This window comes from Halichoerus grypus, chromosome X (assembly GCF_964656455.1).
Source record: "Halichoerus grypus chromosome X, mHalGry1.hap1.1, whole genome shotgun sequence".
Lineage (NCBI taxonomy): Eukaryota > Metazoa > Chordata > Mammalia > Carnivora > Phocidae > Halichoerus > Halichoerus grypus.
This window is the reverse complement of record NC_135727.1, coordinates 18,922,918-18,930,911: the sequence shown is the minus strand read 5'-3', so window position 1 is coordinate 18,930,911 and position 7,994 is coordinate 18,922,918.

The following is a 7,994-nucleotide window of genomic DNA, read 5'->3' as shown; positions in this document are numbered from 1 at the left end:
AGATCCAAGTAGGGTGGCATTCAACGGTGAGCCTCGTGAGCCTCGGAAGAGTGGAGGTCAGATTATCGAGCGCGTTGTGCATTTAGCTGAGGAGTGTGGACTTGATCTGCAGATAGTGGAGAGCCGCCAGTGCTTTCTGAGAAGGGCAGTACAGTGATCAGACCTGTGGTTTAGGACAGTAGCTCCCCTATTTACCTAACCATGTTCGAATCCCCATTGAATCATCTTTGAATTTCACCAAAAGGCAGAATCCCTTGCTTTGCACCCGAGATTCTGATTCAGAAACTTGGCAGTGGGGCCAGGGAATCTGCATCTTTAAAGAAACACATCACAAACACATTGTGAGACCACAAGTCCATGGATGACGTTTTGAGACGCAGTTTTAGGAAGATGAGTGTGGCGGTCAAGAAAGAGGCTCAGGACAGGAGAATAGTATGGAAACCTGACCTTGAGTGGGAGTGGTGGAAATCAAAACAATGACCCATCCTGCCAGGTTCCTGGGGGCTTGGGGGAGAGCGTGTTTTCAACTGCAGTGGGCTCTGGGGAGCCTTGGGAAACTACTGATGCCTGTTAGAGGTCAAGCTCACTCTTGATCCATCCTATTCATCTTGACTAGTCAGTGCTGAGGCTCCTTCCTTAAACTTCCTTCCTACCTGTTCAGGGTTGCAAAGCCTAACTCTGCCTCTTTGATCAAATGCATGGAGTCTTTACCATATAACCCCAAGGACCTTGATGGGCACATGAGCCTGCTCGAACTAGTTTCAGGTACAGAAGGCCTCTCTCGGGCTTGAGACAAAACCACTCTTGCGTTAGAATTAAGCCACAAAAAGGCTGGTTAGGGTTGGCTCCAGCTGGCTGGTCAGGCCCCATCAAGTTATGGTATAGCCTTCTCTTTGAAGACTTGACTGTTCCCCTCAGGTCCTCTTGAGTCACATGAAATCCAGGAGAGCATTTTCAAGTCACAAAAACTGTTAAAGTTTTCTTAGGTCCAGTTAGGCATCATTAAATCCTACCCAGATTAGTGAAGTCACAAGATCTCCCAGGCATAATGAGAATAGAATTTATAAAACTTAATGAGAATTGATGAGGATTATTGAACCTTGTCCTGCCCTTAAGGCAACAAGATCAAAATTTAGAAATTCAAATGGGAATAGAAGCAAAGTATTCTTTTGCTTTTCTTTTTTTAAAGCCAGGCGAGCTACCTGAAGTTACAAGACTTGCGTGGGCCCTTTGTGACTGCTAATCTTATAAACTAGTATGAGCCAACTTTTAATGGGTTCCTCTCCCTCCTCCCTTCCAGGTGGCATATATGCATTTTAATAGGGTCTTCTGAACAGGCTGCTTCCACGCCGAGTAGAGACTTGGAGTGTGGAAATTCCAGGTGCCAACCCAGACCCGTGAGACCGGCAGCTAAACTTTTGGGGCCCTCTCATATGTCATGCAAATAGGCCCACGCAGTGGCAATGTCAGGTGGACAGGTGGGTGGGAGAAGAAGGGGGCTGGTGAGTGAGTCATCCTTGCTCAAGTGCAATAAGGTAGGTCCCAAATCAGCCAGCGACGTCGGATAATGCATTTTCGTTGCTGGAGAGAGTTATCAGTGACTCACTTGGCATTTTGTGGATTAGATCTTTCAGAATACTTCTGTCAGTGGCTGCATTTACTCAAAAGCAAACCTCAGGATAGGTCTTTATATAGTTAATGATGTGACTATTGTAATATATATACATATATATTATAGTTTCAGGGAAGTTTTGAAAAATGAGTCACAATGGGACATCACACTACTTTTTGCTTAGTTTCTTGCCAATATTTTAAATTCTTGATCTCGGAATCAGTGTAGAGCTATTAAAGACATGGGCATTCTCAGACAACTGGCCCTTCATCCTAAAGGCAATGATCGTGATCATGATAATACTATCCAACACATGTAAGGCTTATTCTGTGTCAGGCACTGTTCTAAGTGCTTTACAAATATGACCTCATTGAATGCCGACAACAACCCTCTGAAGTGGGAGCTGTTATTTCTTCCACTTCCGGGGTGGGAGGTGGGAACTGAGGCACAGAGAGGTTTGTGACTTCCCCAAGGTCACAGAGCTGGTAAGTGGTGGGGCTGGGATACAGACCCAGCCAGTGTGGACCCAGTTTGGGGGCCTAGGGTTAACCATCCACTGCCAGTTGTGCAGGGAAAACCATGATATGCCACTGAGCTTTCCAAAAAAAAAGGGAAATTGAATAATGAGGACGACGTAGTTTCATTTTTGTTGTCAATATTATGTGTGTGTTGGAGACACACAGACACACACACACAGAGGTGGGGAGACAGAGGGAGATTAGATTTGAATGGGAATAAGACAAGGAGGTCTGGAAGAAATCACGTAATTATACTAGTTACTTGGAGGGAGAGTTGTGTAGGTAATTTCACTTTTTCCTTCACATACGTCTATTGTTTTAGATGGAACACACACACGGAGGAACTAATTAAGCTTTTAACTTAATGCTGCTCTCTGACACAGCACTTGCTTTAGATTCCCGTAATCCTGAGAGAAAAGATCAGAGTGTTCGCTGTTCTCAGGCTTAATGCAGTGACTTTCATGTAGTAAGTATTCAATAAATGCTGTTTGCGGTGTTGTATTATTGGGCAGCGTGTCGTTTGTATCATACCCCTCTATTCTCTCCGACGCTGGGCTCATTATAAACTCTGCCAGGATTTCACTCTTTAGGACATTTGGACTGTTCTTTAGCTCAGGGGTTGCCCGATGTTTTCTCTCAAGGGCAAGGAGAGAAGTATTTCAGGCTCTTGGGGTCATCGGATCTCTGTTGCAATTTCTGCCTCCGTCGTGTGACAGCAGCCAGAGGAGATATGTAAAGAAACGGGCATGACTGAGTTCCAATAAAATTTGATTTACAAAAGCAGGTGGAGGGCTGCCTTTGGCCCCAGGTTCGCAGTGTTCGGATGCCAGCTCTAGCTGGTCTGAACAGGGTCACTGGCCCCGAGAAACAAGTTGATTTACTTTGTTCTCAGGATAGTTTTCTCCTGCAGTTCTGAGGGCTTTGCACCTACGCAAAGGTCTGATTGGGATGGATTAGAATTTTTCACCTGTTGATGTAATTGCTGTCGGGTTGCCTCATTCTTGCCATGTGAGAGATTAGGATGGCCTTATACCACTATCCCATGGGATTACTCTTGGAGTCGGCATCCACTGTGTCTTGTTATACTTTGTACAAAACACCGGGGTTTTGTTCGTTTACTTAGTTGAATCCCTAGCGAAGATGAGAGAGAAGGAAGTCTTCTTTAGGACAGGGCAGGAAAACTGTGGGTCCCACACCACCACCCCTGGACCACTCTCTCACTCTTCTGTGTCTCAGGAGTGGGGAGACTAGGCTTTTTCAGAGCCCCCACTCACTGCCTTCCCCCACCCCCAAAGGTAGCTCCATTCTTACTTGGTTATAACTCCTACTGAGAATCCTAAGTCCTTAGGAACTGGGCCAACTAGTCTTTTCTTCAGTATAGTTCCTCTCTGGGCAACCACGATAGTTCATTTCCTACGAAGCCAACCCTGATCTTGTGCCCTGAGCATAGCGCAGGGCTCCTACATTTTACTCCCTTCAGTAAGAGTGTCCTGCTCTCCAAGAGTACCCTTCTCAAGGGCAAAGGGAAACAACTTTTATTTCCTAACTATTTCAAGTTCTTGGCCTCTATGTTCCTGTTCACAGTTCCTCCCAAGGAACTTAGACAATCAGGACCATTGGCCACCCAATTCTTGCTCAGTAAATGGTCGATGGGAAACATTTTCTAAGTATGAATAGTTTGCAGACCAAGTAATAATTAAACCCTCCAGATTAGTAGCTTTCTTTCCCTCTAATCCATGCAACCAATATCTAAATTCTCTTTAGGAAAGGGCAAAGGCAAATCATCCCCATCTATAGTCCTAACCATAGGTTTGTTTGGCAAACTACGTACGTCACACAAAACTAGATCATGGTATGCCCCTGACTTTAAAAGCCAATATTTAGGGGCAGAGCAAGATGGCAGAGGAGTAGGAGACCTGGATTTCGTCTCCTCTCAGGAATTCAGCTGGATAGGGATCAAACCATTCTGAACACCTACGAACTCAACAGGAGATCGAAGAAAAGAAGAGCAACAACTCTCTGAACAGAAAAGCGACCACTTTCTGGAAGGTAGGACGTGCGGAGAAGTGAATCCGAGGAGATAGTCGGGAGGATAGACGGCGGGGGAGGGGCCTCCATCAGCCGCTTCTGGCAAGTGATAGAGCAGCAGAGCACAAAATCGGAACTTTTAGAAGTCGGGTCCGCTGAGGGACGTCGCTCCGGTGGCTAAGCGGGGGGTGGAACCCTCGTGGGACAGTGTGGTCTCAGGACCCTCGGGGTCACAGAAAGACCGGGGGTGCCTGAGTGCGGCAGAGCTCCCAGGTATCGGAGCGGGGAAGCCGGCTGCAGAGACGGAGCCGAGGCGTGGGCTCTCAGCTCGGGGTTGTCATAAACCATGATCCGTGGCACAGTCGGGCCACTGCTCCTCCAGCAGGGACCCAACAAGCGGCAGATCTGGGGAGACTCACCTTCTTCCCCCGGGAGGAGCGGCGCGGGAGCGCACCGCAGGGATCTGCTGGGTTTGGAGACTCCACACTGAGTCGGGTGCCAGAGATAGAAACGCTCGGTCACAGGCCGGGTGAGCACGGAGTGTGGCCGGAGACCGGGGAGACGGGAGTGACTGACTGCTTTTCTCTGGGGGCTCACTGAGGAGCGGGGCCCGAGTTCTCGGCTCCTCCGGGGCGGAGATTGGGAGGCCGCCATTTTCACTCTCGTCCTCCAAAGCTGTACGGAAAGCTTGCAGGGAACAAAAGCTCCCGAGAGCAAACCCGAGCAGATTACTTAGCCCGGACCGGGCAAGGGCGGGGCAATTCCACCTCCGGCAAAGACATTTGGGAACCATGGCAACAGGCCCCTCCCCCAGAAGATCAGCGAGAACAGCCGGACAAGACCAAGTTTACCGATCAATGAGAACGGCAGAACTCCAGCGCTAGGGGAATACTGCACATAGAATCCATGGCTTTTTTACCATGATTCTTTAGTCTTTCAAAGTTAATTTTTTTTTAACTGTCTTTTTTTTTTGAATTTTTCTTTTTCCCTTTTTCAACCAACATCTTATCATTCCCTTTTTTAAAAAAAAAACATTTTTATTTTTCATTTTTATTTTTCATTTTTAGAGTCATATTCTATCCCTTCATAGTAGTTACCCGTATTTTTGGCATATATATATAAGTTGTTCTCTCTTTAAAATTTTGAGATAGTTTCTTCTAACAGATCAAAATATACCCTAAATCTCTAGTGTATGGTTTTTTTCTACTCCCCTGCCTGATCACATTCTCTCCCTTTTTTTCTTTTCTTTTTTTAAATCCTCTTCTTTCTTTTTTCAAACAACTTCTTATCAATTCCTTTTATAAAATTTTTTATAATTTCCATCTTTACAGTCATATTCCATCCCTTCATCATATCAACCCTTATTTTTGTACATATATAAGTTTTTCTTTCTTTAAAATTTTGGGAGGCACTTTCTTCTAACAGACCAAAATACACCCAAAATCTAGTGTGTGGCACTGATCTATACACCAGCCTGATCATATTTGACCACATTCTGTTTTTTTTCTGTTTTGTTCTGTTTTTGTTTGTTTTTATCTTTTTCTTTTTCTTTTTCTTTTTTTTTTCTTTTTTCTCTCTTTCCCTTTCTTTTCCCACTGCTTCAGGTCTTTTCTGATTTGTTTAGAGTATATTTTCTGGGGACGTTGTTACCCTGTTAGCATTTTGTTCTCTCATTAATCTATTCTCCTCTGGACAAAATGACAAGATGGAAAAAATCACCTCAACAAAAAGAACAAGAGGTAGTACCGACTGCCAGGGACCTACTCAATACGGACGTTAGTACGATGTCAGATCTAGAGTTCAGAATCATCACTTTAAAGATACTAGCTGGGCTTGAAAAGAGCATGGAAGTTATTAGAGAAACCCTTTCTGGAGAAGTAAAAGAACTAAAATCTAACCAAGTAGAAATGAAAAAGGCTATTAATGAGGTGCAATCAAATATGGGGGTGCTAACTGCTAGGATAAATGAGGCAGAAGAGTAAATCAGTGATATAGAAGACCAAATGATGGAAAATAAAGAAGCTGAGAAAAAGAGAGATAAACAACTACTGGATCACGAGGGCAGAATTCAAGAGATAAGCGATACCATAAGACGAAACAACATTAGAATAATTGGGATCCCAGAAGAAGAAGAAGAAAGAGAGAGAGGGGCAGAAGGTATAATGGAGCAAATTATAGCAGAGAACTTCCCTAATTTGGAGAAGGAAACAGGCATCAAAATCCAGGAAGCACAGAGAACCCCTCTCAAAATCAATAAAAATAGGTCAACACCCCGACATCTAATAGTAAAACTTATGAGTCTCAGAGACAAAGAGAAAATCCTGAAAGCAGCTCGGGAGAAGAGATATGTAACCTACAATGGTAGAAACATTAGATTGGCAACAGACCTATCCACAGAGACCTGGCAGGCCAGAAAGGACTGGCAGGATATATTCAGAGCACTAAATGAGAAAAATATGCAGCCAAGAATACTATATCCAGCTAGGCTGTCATTGAAAATAGAAGGAGAGATAAAAAGCTTCCAGGACAAACAAAAACTAAAGGAATTTGCAAACACGAAACCAGCCCTACAAGAAATCTTGAAAGGGGTCCTCTAAGCAAAGAGAGAGCCTAAAAGCAACATAGACCAGAAAGGAACACGGCCAAATACAGTAACAGTCACCTTACAGGCAATACAATGGCACCAAATTCCTATCTTTCAATAGTTACCCTGAATGTAAATGGGCTAAATGCCCCAATCAAAAGACACGGGCTATCAGATTGGATTAAAAAACAAGACCCATTGATATGCTGTCTGCAAGAGACTCATTTTAGACCCAAAGACACCCCCAGATTTAAAGTGAGGGGGTGGAAAACCATTTACCATGGTAATGGACACCAAAAGAAAGCTGGGGTGGCAATCCTTATATCAGACAAATTAGATTTTAAACCAAAGACTGTAATAAGAGATGAGGAAGGACACTATATCCTACTTAAAGGGTCTATCCAATAAGAAGATCTAACAATTTTAAATATCTATGCCCCTAACATGGGAGAAGCCAATTATACAAGGCAATTAATAACAAAAGCAAAGAAACACATCGACAACAATACAATAATAGTGGGGGACTTTAACACCCCCCTCACTGAAATGGACAGATCGTCTAGGCAAAAGATCAACAAGGAAATAAAGACTTTAAATGACACACTGGACCAAATGGACTTCACAGACATATTCAGAACATTCCATCCCAAAGCAATGGAATACACATTCTTCTCTAGTGCCCATGGAACATTCTCCAGAATTGATCACATCCTAGGTCATAAATCAGGTCTCAACTGGTACCAAAAGTTTGGGATCATTCCCTGCCTATTTTCAGACCACAATGCTTTGAAACTAGAACTCAATCACAAGAGGAAAGTCGGAAAGAACTCAAATACATGGAGGCTAAAGAGCATCCTACTAAAGAATGAATGGGTCAACCAGGAAATTAAAGAAGAATTAAAAAAATTCATGGAAACCAATGAAAATGAAAACACAACTATTCAAAATCTTTGGGATGCAGCAAAGGCAGTCCTAAGAGGAAAGTATATAGCAATACAAGCCTTTCTCAAGAAACAAGAAAGGTCTCAAGTACACAACCTAACCCTACACCTAAAGGAGCTGGAGAAAGAACAGCAAATAAAGCCTAAACCCAGCAGGAGAAGAGAAATAATAAAGATCAGAGCAGAAATCAATGAAATAGAAACTAAAAGAACAGTAGAACAGATCAACGAAACTAGGAGCTGGTTCTTTGAAAGAATTAACAAGATTGATAAACCCCTGGCCAGACTTATCAAAAAGAAAAGAGAAATGA